We start from the raw sequence: 16,157 nt of genomic DNA, 5'->3' as shown, positions 1-16,157 counted from the left end.
CAACAAATATTAGTTGAAATCACACTGTTGCCAGGCCCTGTCATAAGTGCTGATGATGAAACTGTGCACTAAAAGAGAAACCCCAGTGCTCATAAAGTAATCATCCATGAGAAAAGAAGCAAGTGATATACAAGAGAGATAAGTTTGTGGCACACTTTGATGTGTCATCTCTATCCTCTTTCATGAAGGAGGCAATTATTACCACTGGCTTCTAGGAGTGCTGCTGGTAGACAGACTTTCACTGTAAGTCCCCTTTGGGATGACCCCTCAGATGAGAGTCACTGCACCTAAGGTAACTCCCTCTTCCCAGGGCTGCATCTAATGACTGATCAGAGCAGGTGTTTAAAGACCTGGTCTTCTGGCCCCAACTTGGAACAACTCAGAAAGGACATTCCAGTTTATGGAACTCCCTGCAGGATCAGGGGAGTTTGACATTGAGATTCCATTGTATTTCCCTTTCTCTCTGCCCAATCCCACATTCTCCTTTTCCACAGGGGCTAATCCAGGGAGAACCCCCAATAAACCTCTTCATGCTAATCTCTGCCTCTGTGTTTACTTCCTAGTAGCCTACTCTTATGCCATAAGAAAAATATTGACTGATAGATGGTGAATATACCTCTCTAAGAGGGCAAGAATATGTAAAGGTGATGCAATTTTACACAGCAGAGCAAGAAGACTCGCTGAGAAATTGATACTCCAATAAAGGCTTGAAAGAACTGCGAGAGTGAACACTGTGGTCATGTGGAACAAAAGCAATCGTGTATTCCTGGGGTAAAACTGAATTTGGCAGAATGCGTCATCCATTTTCATTCTTGGTTATATTCAGTTTTGTGAAATTTTGTGAGTTATGTTGCAGGAATGAGAGTGCCTTGTGATTTTCCTTTCTTCTGCTAAACTTGTGTGCTTTAGGCTTCTATGTTGTGCTGGCCTTACAAAATGAGATAGAGGATATCCTTTTCCTTGTATTTTCTAAGTAAATTCATAGAGCCCCTTGGCTTTGGTTCACTCACCCTTTGTGTTTTTGGTGGTATATGGAAAGCTTTCTCTTGTTTTATGAGAGCAGATATGTATTTTTATACTTTCTCTATAATTTAGTGTGTTAAAGTGAATGGGTAACATTTGAATACCATCTTGCTTCATGTTGATTTCAAATACTATATGAATAACTCTATTGATTAAAAATCAAAGTTCATTTAGAAAGCATTAACACGTGCAAATTAAATTGATAAACACATTGACATATTAAATTCATTAATGATGAAAATTTTGTAGCTATGTGTTAACAGGGAGCAGCATCTTCACCTGTTAGGTTATAACTGAAATGTCATTCATTCTTCTGAGAGTATGGATGAACTAGTATACTATGGCTTTGGCAGTGATGTTATAATTTTTCATAACTCTATTAAAAATGAAGTGTCATAATTTCAACCTACAATAAACTAATGTAAAATTAAAATGTACACTGAAACTACTGTGATGAAATTGGAAAGGATGCTTATAAAATTCTAAAGTCTGTCTACAATGATCACAGAATTAATTACAGATTATAGATTAGAATCTGCTGTATAAAATACATAGAGTGAAGATTAAGATTCAGGAAATATTCAATGACTCTTTGAAGGAAAGATTTTTGAGTGTTTGCATTTTACAATAGCTTAGATTTATTTATAAATATATGTTTTATACCCAAATACATAACTGTGTTTCACACTGAAAGTTAGAATTCAATTTCCTGATATCATTAATCAGATAGAGATGTCATTGATTGTACCTAAAAAATGAAGATTGGTATCCAGTTAGAGAGGGATGGTGTGTCCATGTGTGCAAGGTATGTGACATGGAGGTGAGCAGAAACAGGTAGAGAGAGCTGGACAGCGTACACCTGGTCTTGCAAGATCAAGGAATCAGTCATCTTGAAATCCTCCCTTCTATAATCTTGGTCTATAGGGATTTACGCTGCCCTGGAATGTAAATAACAATAAAAGTGTTTGTCTAATGAGGAGCTTTGGATATTGAACCCCCTGGGTTTCAGAGACTGAAAAGAGTCTGTGAGTCTCCACCTCACTCAACAGCCCTGCCCAGCAGGAAGCAACACCTGAGCCACCTCCCAGTGATGATGCTTCTTGCCTAGAAGCCTGGGACTTCACTTGGTCACCTTGCCCTTCTTAGAGACAGATCCTCTATCTCCGTCATTGAATATCCAAGGAAAATTCCAAATATCATCCAACAATGATGCCAGCCAGGTTACCTAAAGTCCCTTAGACAGTGCTTTGGACATGAAGGTAGGTGTTTACTACAGTTTAATCACTGCACTGTTGTAAAGAGAATCCATTCCTAAGATGACCAACGCTAAGTGCTCCACTGAATTCCTGCCTGTATGCCATAATTTTGACATATTCTTTTGTACCTTTGCAACAATACTCACACAGGTCTCTTTCTGCTAGTCTTCTCTCCATCTATATAATAAGAGGAATCACTTCACTTTTGAGATTGAATTCTCCCCTTCACAAACATGACTGTTATAAAATTCTCTAATATTAACTTGCATCTTTGTGGTGGTGGAGGGAAGAGATGTTAGTCAGCTTCACCTTATCTTCCCATTATCTTCCCATACATCTTTGCACAGAAAGGCTTTAGTGTCATCTTTGTTGCCTGGCCGTGAGGACTCTGGAGAAGGAAGCGTAGACCCAGATGGACAGAGCAGACTACTTCTCTTATCTACATGTTCCTCTTTATAAAACTACTGAATATTTTAAATTATAAGAACAGCATAGATATAGTAAGAATAATTTTAAAATGCCACCACCCACCCCTTTCCAGAATTAACATATGTTGGCATTCTGCTATACCTGTTTTGTATAAAGTTACAACATAGTATACATACAGAAAACTCCTTCTTTCTGTTCACCTTCATTCCCCTCATTCCGTTCACAGAGACAACACCAATGTGATGGTATCCTCAGGCATGGTTTCATATTGTATTTGTGTCCATAAATATCTATCAGCTAGGGAATGGAGAAATAAATTGTGATGTAACAATGTAATGAAACACTCTCTGGTAGCTAAAATGAATGAAGAAGAACTGAATGTATCAACATTAATAAAAATATATTAAGTACAAACTCCATTTGTAAACTGACTTGCACAGTATGATTGTGCTAATATACGCCACTTTTAAAATGAAAAACAATCATTTTCTTATGAAAGAATAATGGCAAGTATAAAAAAATTGCAGATGGATAATGTATATCCAGCCAGTGTAATGGTTTCCTCAGGGAAGGAAAAGAATAAAAATTGTACAAATGCTTGATGTGGGGTCTTCAATAATATGTATTGTTTATTGCAACGAAGATGCCTAAAGAAACGGTGGTGAAGAGTGTGAATTTGATAATATTGACTGGTGGGTACCCAGTCCTTCATTATTATTCTCTATACTTTTTGGTTATGCTTGAATAATCCATAATAAAAATAAATATACATATGTAGATTAAAAAGTATTTTAAAATTTCTCATGCTGTAGACTTTGTGTCAAACAATATTTTCTCCTGTACGTTTTCATTGCTTGTACTGATCCACATATCTAATTTATTTTATTACCTAATTAATTTTAATTGCTTTATGTCCATGCCAAATGAATATTGATATCATTATCATTTTCTTCATTTTCCTGTATAACTAAGGTCCCTGAAATTTTAATTATCGTGCTAAGGATGTTCTCTCTTTCTTTCCTCTTTGATCAACTTACCCCACCAAACCACTTCACTCCTAGGAGCGAAACATGCCAGATGCTTTGTTCATTGCAGGAAAAAAAAATCACAATAGTAAATTCACAGTAAGGCTCCCATATGCTGAGCACTGTGCTGGTTGCCTTAAGCCTATTCATTTATCATTGCAACACCACCACAAAGTTTTATGATTGTTCCCAATATACAAACAAGAACACTGGGCTTCCCATACAGTTAAAGATTTTTCCCCATTCAGAAAGCAAGTGTTGGAGCCTGGATTAAATTCAGAGTGTCTGAGTCTAGTATTACACCAAGTAATTGATCCTCTGATGGCCACTTGTGTGTCCTTCATGGGAAGGAGGACTACGACTGCACAGGGGCCTGGCTGTTAGGACACACAGTTCTAGTGCTATCTTACAAGTCTCTGTCTTCTGAAGACAAACAAATTGTTACTTTTATCTGTCTTTTTAAGAGCCAATGCATTTCATCCTTTCTCCCATTCAGCTGGGATCTTTGCTTGATCTTTTGTTTTTGATCCTATGTCACTTATCACCTTAGGGGAGCAACATCCCTAAAGATAAAACAGATTTAGTAATTTTATTCTTACATTTCTGATTGTTTGAAGATGTGGAATAATTCTGGTGGAAGAAAGCCATGTCTTCTTTATTTCATTCTCAAAGCTCACCCAATGTGTTAGTCATTGCTCAATAAAGTACTGGCTGATTAAGTGAGTACAGGGAAGAGGAAGAGGGAGAGAAGAAGGATGGAGAGAGAAATAAGTGGAAAGAAAGATTTGAATATTCATTTGGGTTCATAATATAGATGAGCGCTTTTCTAGAGCAGCAGTTCTCAAACTTCAGTGTATCTCAGAATCACCTGGAGAGCTTGTTGGGAAAAACTGCTGACTATTACTTCTGGAGCTTTTATCATCAGTAAGTCTGGACTGTGGACCCAGAATTGGAATTTCTAACAAGTTCCCAGGTACTGCTGCTGCTGGTCCAGGGACCATTCATTTTAATTTCTTGTCACCCACGTTTTCCAACAGATTCATCAACAATAGAAACCAAACAGATGTTTCAGAATTACGTCTCTTGGGATTGACAGATGATCTAGAATTGCAGCTTCTACTCTTCTGCTTGTTCCTGCCCACATACTTGGTCACCATCCTGGCAAACCTGTTCATTGTCCTGATTGACCTCTCTGACTCCCACCTCCACACCCCTATATACTTCTTTCTCTACAATTTTTCCTGTACTGACATCTGTTTAAGCACAACCACAATCCCAGAGATGCTGCTGAACATCCCAGCACAGAATCAGTACATCACTTATACAGGCTGCCATAGCCAGGTCTGCTTTGTCCTGGTTTGTGTTGTTTTGAAAATTGTCTCCTTGCAACAATGGCCTATCACCACTATGTGGCCATTTGTCACCCCCTGATATACACAATCATCATGAACCCCTGCCTCTGTAGATTGTTCATTTTACTCTCCTTTGGCATTAGCGTTGTGGATGCCCTGCTCCCCAGTCTGATGGCTTGGCAGCTGTCCTTCTGTGCTGACTTGGAAATCCCCCACTTCTTCTGTGAACTTGTTCAGGTCATCGAACTCGCCTGTTTTGATTACTACATCAATAACCTCCTGGCTAATTTTATGGCTAGTGTACTGAGTGGTATATCTGTCTCTGGGATCATGTTCTCTTATATTCAAATTTTCTCTTCTCTTTTGTGAATGCAAACTATTGGCAGAAAATATAAAACCTTTTCCACCTGTGGATCTCACCTCTTGGTTGTCAGCTCATTCTGTGGTACAGGGTCCAGGGTATACATTGGTTCTCAGTTACTGACTCTTCCAGGAAGACTGCAGTGCCTTCAGTGATGTGCACTGTGGCTCCTCAAATTGTGAACCCCTTCATCTACAGCCTGAAGAACAGGGACATGTAAGGAGCCTTGAGAAAAATAATCAGTAGGATAAGTTTTCTTTAATGATTTTTTTCATCATATTTGGATTGTGTTTCTATATTTAAGCCAAGTGAAAGGTGTTTTGTTGTTTCAGAATACCTAATTCTTCTATCACCAAGGTCTTCTAAAATCATTACACAACATGATGGCTAAGTGCATTTCAACTTGAGCTTGAATTGTGATTTTGCTGTTTGTCTAAATTTAGAATGTTTGACAAATGACTTCAACTGTCTCACCTCAGTTTTTGGGGGTCATGTTTCATACAAGGAGAACGTGAGCCCTAGGATCTTGTTGTATAACAACTTTGTTGACAAAAGTTGACAAAGTCAAGTTTTGTTGACTTTCAGACATGGCATTATCAGAACAAAGTGAGAGAAGGTGAATAGGGCAGGGAAGGAAGTTAATCAAGTCCATGGCTATAAGTAGAGACTAACTTTCACTTTATCCAATGGTTAGGACCATGCGAATTTTACCCCAGCCTTTGGCCTCCTGTAAGGAAATGCAGCTGACCTTTATCACTCCAACATGATAATTACTGGCAGTTATCTTTATTAAAATGTAGCTCCCTGGCGGAATATCAGAATCCACCATACACAGTTTCATCATCTATAACATTGTTATAATTAGATTATCTCAGTGGTTTTTTTAGATGATTTTGAGATATATGAACTTTAAGCTGAAGAAGTCATAAGTTAAAATAAGACAATAAAATCCTGCCACTTATATTCTCAAACAGGAAAGAGAATTATTTTTCATTACAAGGACTTCAGGGGTAGGGAATGTCTGAGAATAAGAGGGTAGGAATTAATTAGCCCTAGGACTGGTGGTGGCAGCAGATGCAAGTGTCATACTCGGTCATCATGCTCAGAGACCAAAGCTTGACTGTTCTTCCCCGGGTGGGTTGATAACTGATGTTTTCATGGTGTCATCCAGAATATATCTCCTTAGTCTCATCATTGAGAATAGGATCATATGCCCCTTCTTAATCTAATTACTCATGTGGGAAAAATAATTTCTATAAAAGCCATAGACTGATCATCTAGAGTTAAATCCCACTGGACAGTCAACTCTCATAAACACTAAAAACACTTAATACAATGCCTGGCATATATTAGTACTCAATAACATTTAACTGACATCATAGTATTCTACTTCTTGCTTATAGTCATAAGTCTTGCAATCCTTTTGTACTCATATATTTTTCCACCTGCTTTGCATTTATATTTGTTAACCTGTACTGTAATATCTATTGGCAGCTTCTTCTTATCTGAACAATAGAATAAAATCACTAATTATTGGGTAAACAGAGTAATGGCTTTTAATATTTTCTGACACCTTATTTGCTTTGATTTCTTCTCATTAATTTATGGACACGAATGTATCTTAGTTTCTACTTATCTCTTTAGTTACCTCTTCTTGCAGTTATTTCTTACTCATCTCAGGTGTTATCCTCACCAAGCAACATTGTTGAGTAAAATTCACTGAATGGCTGAATTAGGGTTCTTACGAACTGCTTTATAATGTGTCTTTATGAAAGAAACAGTGTTTCTGTGGAGGAAAGTTTAAGTGTATAATACAACAGGAGAAAAGAGAAGCAAATAGAGTTAAGGGCCATCACTTTTTCCACAAGTACAAAACTGTGAAGCCATCAGACAAAGGCATCTATTTAGATGTGTGTGTTAGGGGAAATGATGGCAGTCTTACAGGAGAATCAAGGAGGTGCCCTTCATAAGTGTGGAGGCGGGGGGTGGGGGTGGGGAGGGGATTGTATCAGCACCACAACTTGAGGACAGCTCCCTGCCTACTGCCCGAGGCGTCTTCAAGGGTAGAGCTTTCTCCATTGACATTCACATAATATTTGCAGAGATGGACCACCTGAGGACCTTGTTCAAACTGCTGATTTCCAAATCTCACTTGAGAACTATTGACTTTGAATCTTTGGGAGACATCCAAATGAGAGTTTTATAAATAAGCACTTTATGAGTTTTTGATGCACTCTAAAGTCTGACAAACATGACTTTAATATTCAAAGAACATGAGAGAGTGTATTTTTGAATATGAAAATCCTTACCTCAACTTTTCTTGTTAAAATATCAGAGATGAAGTGGTGTATAAAACGTATCTATAGTGCTTAAAGAGTAGTAATATGATGAAAACACACATACCTATTACCAGGTAAGAATGAAACACAGATTTTACTAGAAGTGTCCCTGTCACATCACATCTCCCATCCCAGTGGCAACCACTACCGTGAATTCTATATTTATCATTCATTTGGTGTTCTATTAGATTGAATACTGTGAAATTGACAGTATTTGATTATGTTTGCTCTACACACTTGCATTTTAATAGGATTCATCTGCACCCTTTTTTCACCTCTGTATGTGTCCCTATACAATTCATTAATTGCATATTTTTTAAAATTTGCTTTTCCTTGAAAGTGTTTAAAGCTTAATCTTACTATATGAATTCTGTGTCTTTGTTATTTTTTGCAAAGTTGTGCTTTTGCAATTTAAACCTGTTGTTGAGTGTAGCACTAACTTATTCACTTTCTATGCCGTATAATTTTATATTGTATATGGCAATATCACAAAATAGTTATCCTTTCTGATGTGGATGGAACTTTTGTTGGCTAGTTTTCTGCTATTATGAACAAAGTTGTTTGAATAATCTCATGCGTGTCTCCTGGTATAAATGAGGGAACGTTTTATATTAGGAGTGGAATTATTGGGTATAAGAGTGTGCCAAAACTGCTTTGAGTAGTTCCCAAAGAGTTTTCCTAAGTGTTTGTACCAGTTTTCATTCCCATAAGAAGTTTCTTCAGACCCAAGTCACCTCCAACACAGTTTCACTTATTCTGAAAACTGAGTGGGTATAAAATATCATTTAAATAATTTTCACTTCTATAAGTCAGACAGAGAAATACAAATACTGTATCATTTCACTTACATGTGGAATCTAAAAAACAAATGAACAAACAAAAGAGAAACAGACTCACAGATACTGAGAATAAACTTGTGTTTTCCAGAGGCGAGCGTATGGGGGTTGAGTGAAATAGGTGAAGGAGATTAAGAGGTATATACGTCCAGTTAAAAAATAAATAAGCCATGGGAATGTAATATATAGCATAGGGAATATAGTCAATCATATTGTAATAACTTTATAGGGGGACAGATAGTAACTAGATTTACTGTGATGATCATCTTGTAATGTTTATAAATATTGAATCAGTAGATTATATACTTGGAACTAACGTAAAGTTGTATGTAAATAATGCTTCAATAAAAAAGGAAGAAAAAATACATTTCTCTTATTATGAGAGTGAGTCTTCTCACATATTATAGGTCGTTTATTTTTCCTCTTTTGTAAAGTATCTGTTTATGGTATTTCTATTGAACTGCCACTTCATAACATTCTTTATTTAATTGGGATAGTAATATTTTGTCAGTTACATGCATTGGTATTTATTTAATAAGTGTGTGGTTTGCCTTGCACGTCATTTGCAATGTGTTTTGAATGAACATAAATGCTTAGTTTCATTAGAGTTGAATTTGTCAATATTTTCTTTAATGGTTTGCTCTCAATAGGTCTTGTTTCTGTATCCATAATTACCTCAAAATAAAGGATTTACACTTTGCCTAGCACATTTGAAGCATGAACCCACAAAGGGTTTAATTTTGACCTTGAAAAGAGATAGGAATCCAAATTCATTTCATGTCCCTGAACCATTTTATCAGTTTATCCAATCATTGTAATCCCACTTCTGTAATAAATAAACTGTCTATTTATGTATTGCTTTTTCTCTGGGCTCTTCCTTCTGATCAATAAGTCTATTAAATCTATCCTTGTATTAATAATTTCATGATAACAGTCAAATAAAATAAAATTTGCTGTTATAACAAGCAAGCCCCAAACCTTATGTTCACATCCTTAAAGATATGTTGTGTCACAAGTTGAATGCTACTCTGATAATTTCTAATTTACTGCAACAATACTGATAACCAAGAACCATTATTTCAACACATGGACTATAATGTGGAAAAAAAAAGATTTTAAAGCTACTAATATTAAACTGGGAAAATCTGGTAGTGAAGTTCTACAGAGAGAATAAATGCCTGTTACATTTGAGTGTGCAGAACATATTAGAATGTGCTAAACATAATTTGCACAAACAACAACGTTCAACAAGGTATACATAAAATTAGCACTTAGTGTTGCATTTATATATTATATTATATATTATATAATACTTATATATATAAAATATATAAATAATTATATTATATTATAATGATATATAATATTATATATTATCACATGTATTTACACAGGTAATATACATCTACTCATATAAAGAAACTGTATTTATGAGCTTAAATGTAGTGTCAGTGTTCCTGTTTTGTTGTTAGGACATGTTGCTTTTAAATATACCTAAAAAAATAAGACCAGAACCCAATAACCAAAAGAAGATGTGTGGAGGTGTGCAATGTACTTGAAGTGGACGGTAGCCAAGAAAGGTGTAGGGAAGACGGTGGCATACATTTGATCTCTCGAAGTGAGAGAATCAACCAAAGCAAAGTTTTTCATCTCTGAGCCTTGCTCAATAAGGATTTCTGCTTCCTATGATCACAACAGAGGAAAAAAGTTTGACTAATGAGGATCTTTGGATACTGAAGCCCCAAGGGATGCAGAGACTGCAAATAGTCTGCCTGTGACCACCTGCTCAACAGCAATGCCCAGATACCTATGCAACCCACCTAAGCCTAGTCCCAGGGACCATCATTTCTACACAGGAGCCCAGTGCTTCACTGGCTTTCTGTGCTTCCTGAGTTCAGAGCTTCTATTTTTCTCCTTCACATCTGGGTAAGAATGGAGTGTCATTCCTTTGTGTTGGTATCCAGATAATCTGAAGTCCTTCAGCTTCTGTTTTGCAAATAGGCACACATCTTGCTGAGCAGTCCATCTGGTAGCAGCTGTCAGGAGAGTCCTTGCAGAAGGTGAGCAGAAGTCCTTGCAGAAGTCACCTTTGAGGTGCCTGCCTAACGGTTTGTCATCTTCTCCTGAACTTGTTTGCCTCTACCTTTGCAGCAATACTTCAGCATCTCTCATTCTATTAATCCTACTCTGAAGCAAAAGTCCTGGAAATTTTTCCATTGTCAAGAGCCATCTGCTCATCCTCAATTTTGAAGAATACTTTAGAATTCTCACACATTTTCTTTAATTTCTTTGACAAGGGACAGAGATGTGTGGCCAGCTTCTCCTTTCTTTTTCATTCCTGGATCACAATTCCACTTTCTAGAAGAGATCTCTGATTTTGACATTGTTTCCTGGTTTTGAGTATTCTGAAAGACAGGAGATGGAGAATTAGGCATCCAAAAACTACACCTCAGTCTATCTGTCTCTTTAGTAATAAATGAAATACTTCAAATGGCAGAACAGCATAAAATAATAGATCAGATAAACATATGTATCCACACTTCCAGAATTAGTAAATGTTGATATTTGCTATCAGAGTTCTTTTATTAAAGTAATAAAATAATATGAATAAATACAGCATGGCCTTTATGTTCCCTTACATTCCCTGAGGCAACCACAGCCTTAAGTTTGGTTGTTCTCCACATGTTATTTAATATTGTTTTGCACATCATGTGTGTGTGTACATATGCATGTGTGTGTGTGTGTGTGTGTGTAAAAGGCGGTCATGAAAATGCCCCTCAGTTGGAGAAGGGATAAATAGTTAGGTAATAAGGCATCAGAATAAGGTAAGATAGTTAAAGTTAATGAACTATAGAAAAATGTACCAAGACATTAAATGTACTACTTTTAAAAACCAAATGCAAAATGCCATGTACTATATGTAAAGTTTAAAATGCAAAACAAGAACATGGTTTATGGAAAGAATCATACTCAGTTATTACAACCACAGGGGAATAATGCACACCAAGTTCACTATAGTCGTTTCTTTGAGGAAGGAAAAGTGATTGAGGATATGGAAAATAACTGTATTATTTTATTTCTTTAAAGAAATTTAATGCAAAGAGGGCAGTAGATTTTAATTTATTGGTGCTTAGTGGTGGATATTGAGTGCTTTATTGCTTTGTCTGTACTTTTGTATGCTTGAAAGTTTTAGAAGTTCTGGCCTGGTGGTGCAGCAGTTAAGTATGCACTTTCCACTTCAGCGGCCCAGGGTTTGCCGGTTCAGATCCCGGGTGTGGACCTATACACTGCTTATCAAGCCATGCTGTGGCAGGCATCCCACATATAAAAGAGGAAGATGGGCATGGATGTTAGCTTAGGGCAAATCTTCCTCAGCAAAAAGAGGAGGATTGACAGAAGATGTTAGCTCAAGACTAATCTTCCTCAAAAATGGAAAAATAAAGCAAAGTTTTATAAAAACTAAAGGAGTGTTAAATACTTAATGAAGAGATTAAATAGAAAGGTATTTAAGAAATAGGTGAGTCACCTTGGGCATTTTGATAAGCCATGTGTCTTGGGAAGTTTCTCAGTTGTCCACTCATCTCTGTGGAATCCAGGTACCTCTCCTCTAGATGGATTTGCATAGCTCTGCAAGTGTTAAATTCTGATTTGCATTTTCCTCTCCTCTTTGATAATGCCACATGCTTTGTTTATTTTCCAGAGTTTATAAACATTTTTTTCTCTATAAAAATAAAATTAAAATGATGTCAGCATCCTGGCAGAATGAGTAGTTCCCTTCGTTTCTCCCTTCTAAGTTACAACCAATCGGACATCCATCGACCAATAGAGGATTCCCTACACAGCACAACAAGATGAATAAGAGATCCAAGCATCTGTACATCTGAAGGTGAGTGGATTGAACCCCTGGGAGACAAAGAAAATAGGGGAGCATTCCCTCCTACCTCAGCAGCAGGGATCCAGGACACAGAAGAGAAACTGTGGGAACCACCGCTTGCATGACTATGAGTGGACACAGCAGGAGCAGAAAAAACAGGTATGACTTGCTCCTTGCCCATCTCCAAGCAGATCTGGCCCACATGTCTCCAAGTGGTCATAGTGGGGGCAGACTTGCTCCCTGCTTCTCCCAGAAGGACCAGTGTTCTTGCCCCCTCTCACTCACTTGACAGTGGCCAGGGCTTTCCAACAGTGCAGACAGCATACAAAATGCAGATTTTCCAAGATGGGGTGGGGTGCCCTACCTTGAATTTCCAAAACACACCAGCTAGCACCAGAGACCAAAGGCTGCACAAGGGAGCATCAACAATGTCTCCTGCAAAGCTGCTGCTCTCCTTCAGTGGTGGCAGGTGAAACCAGCAACAAGAAGCTTCAGGAACCACAGTAGAACAGATGACCTAGCCCCCAGTGGCAGCACCCTTGACACCAGCTTCACCAGCAGCAGGGGCTGCATACAAGTCTGGGTCCCTGCCAGGAACAGAAACACCCATGAACCCAGCACCCCTTGCACCAGTGCAACTGGCACACACAGGCAATCTTGGATCAGCAACATTATTGGTATATGGGACAGCATCATTCAAGCCCCTAGAGAGCCATAGAAATCCAGTGGAGGAATAAGATATTCAGGTGACCATGGAAGAAGCAGAAGTGTTTGCAGCTAGTGACCATACTGGCAACACGTGAGACTGCTGTGACATTGTAAGCAACAAGTCACCAGCAACGTCAGAGACACAATTGACACAAGGAAGGCACTGATGATGCTCTTGACAGAAGCAGTGGAGGGTGGAAGGTGCAGGCTCTCAAATAAAACCAAAAACAGCTCAGAACCACAGTAACAAAAGCTGTACCCAAATAAGAAAGGTAGCTACTACCACAAATGCACCTGGAGAGGATCAATTCATCACACACCATGAAGACCTACAGTAATATAAAAGAAGAGAAGGAGAATGGCAGCTCTCCAGAAACCACACTTGAAGTTACAGAAGACTACAATCTAACCAACAAAGAATTCAAAATAGCTGTCATAAAGAAACTCAATAATTTAAAAGATAACACATAAAGACATTTCAGTAAGTTCAGAAATAAAATTAATGAAGAGAAGGAGTACTTCATCAAAGAGATGGAAACTCAAAAAGCAAACAAACAAACAGAAATCCTGGAGATGAAGAAAACAATTAATGAGATGAAAAATAATGTATAAAGCATTAAAAATAGAGCAGACCATAAGGAAGAGAGAATTAGTGAGCTTGAAATAGAAACCTAGAAATGATTCAGGTGGAGGAGGAGTAAGAACCAAGATTTTTTTTTTTTTTAAAGATTTTATTTTTTCCTTTTTCTCCCCAAAGCCCCCCGGTACATAGTTGTGTATTCTTCGTTGTGGGTTCTTCTAGTTGTGGCATGTGGGACGCTGCCTCAGCGTGGTCTGACGAGCAGTGCCATGTCCGCGCCCAGGATTCGAACCAACGAAACACTGGGCCGCCTGCAGCGGAGCGCGCGAACTTAACCACTCGGCCACGGGGCCAGCCCAAGAACCAAGATTTTTTAAAAATGAAGAAATCCTTTGAGAAATATCCTACCTAATTAGGAAAAGTAACATCAGGCTTATAGGCATCCCAGAAGGAGAATAGGAGAAAGGTGAAGAGAGCTTATTCGAAGAAATAGTAGCTGAGAACTTCCCAAACTTGGGGAGGAAACTGGACATGCAAATACTGAAGTTAATAAGAACTCCTATTTACCTCACTGCAAAAAGACATTCTCCAAGGCGTATAATATTAAAACTGTCAACATTCAATGATAAAGAGAAAATATTAAGGGCATCAAGACAGAAGAAGATAACCCACAAAGGAACCACCATCAGGCTTTCAGTATATTTCTCAGCAGAAACCCTACAGGATAGGAGAGAGTGGAATGATGTAATCAAATACTAAAACACGAAAACTATCAGCCAAGAATATACTCTATCCAGCGAAGCTATCCTTCAGATACAATGAAGAAATAAAATCTCTCTCAGAGAAACACAAACTGAGGGATTTCATTGCCACTAGACCAGCCTCATAAGAAATGTTGAAAATAGCCGTCTCATCTGAAACAAAAAAGCAAAGATTTACAAAACCTTGAGCAAGGAGATAAATAGACAGAATCAGAAAATTACACCTCTATATCAGAATAGGGTAGTAAACAAATAATTATAACATAAAAGCTAAAAGGAAAGAAAGCATCAAAAATAATTATAACTATTACAAGTTGGTTACTAATCTGTGATAACAAAAATAGAAGAAGGGCAAAGGACTGGAACCTGTGTGGGCTAATGAAGATAAGAAGCTAACATAAAAAAGACTATCTCACCCATGATATCTTTCATACAAATCTCATGCTAACCACAAAACAAAAAAAAAAAAAACAGAGCAGAGTCACAAACCAGAAATAAAGAGAAAATAGGTAACCATTACAGAAAACCACCAGACTAAAATGGCAGTTGGAAATATAAGGAACAAAAAACACTGGAGATGTAGAGCAAGTGAAAAATAAAAAATACAATGTCAGTATTAAGTCCCTACATATCAATAATCACTCTAAATGTAAATGCATTGAATACGCCAATCAAAAGACATAGAGTGGTGAGATTGATTAAAAAACAAGACCCAACAATATGCGGCCTCCTGGAAACACATCTGAGATCCAAACATAAGAATAAGTTTAGAGTGAAGGGATGGAATATGATGCTCCAAGCAAATGACAAGAAAAAGAAAGTAAGTGTAGTCATACCTATATTAGAAAAATCAACTTCAAGATAAAAAGGAAAGCAAGAGACAAAGATGGCCATTATATAATGATAAAAGGGACATTCCACCACAAAGACATAACACTTATGAATATATTTGCACCTAATATAGGTGAAGCAAAGTATATAAAGCAAATATTAACAGACCTAAAGGGAGAAATTAACAGCAACACAATAATAGGGGACCATAACATCCCACTTATGTCAATGAGTAGATCATCCAGATAGAAAGTCAGCAAAGAAACAGTGTGGCCTTAAGTGAAACACTAGACCAGATGGACTTAATAGATATATATAGAGAAAATTCTATCCCCAAACTGCAGAATACGCATTCTTCTCAAATACACATGGATCATTCTCAAAGATAGGCCATATATTGGGACTCAAAGCAAGCCTCAATAAATTTAAGAAGATTAAAATCATATCAAGCATCTTTTCTCACCATAATGCTACGAAACTAGAAATCAAATGCAAGAAAAAAGCGGGGAAAGTCACAAATATGTGGAGAATACACAACATGCTATTGAAAAGCTATTGAATCAATGGGGAAATCAAAAAACACCTGGAGACAAATGAAAATGAAAACACAACAAACCAACTCTTATGGGATGCAGCAAAAGTGGTGCTAAGAGGAAAATTTATAGTAATACAGGCCTACCTCAAGAAAGAAGAAAAATCTCAAACAAGCTTCACTATACTTAAAAGAAATAGAAAAAGAAGAATAAACAAATCCCAAAGTCAGTAGAAGGAAGGAAATAATA

The 16,157-nt window shown here is 37.3% G+C and overlaps 1 pseudogene; it reads left to right on the top strand.

Annotated features, from left to right (window-relative positions):
* Positions 1–1,778: 1,778 nt before the first annotated feature.
* On the top strand, positions 1,779–5,666 carry LOC124225673 (olfactory receptor 7G2-like; annotated as a pseudogene).
* Positions 5,667–16,157: the final 10,491 nt, after the last annotated feature.

Source organism: Equus quagga, chromosome 14, assembly GCF_021613505.1.
Source record: "Equus quagga isolate Etosha38 chromosome 14, UCLA_HA_Equagga_1.0, whole genome shotgun sequence".
In the NCBI taxonomy this organism is placed as follows: Eukaryota; Metazoa; Chordata; class Mammalia; order Perissodactyla; family Equidae; genus Equus; species Equus quagga.
This window is presented reverse-complemented; position numbering and strand designations above follow the sequence as displayed.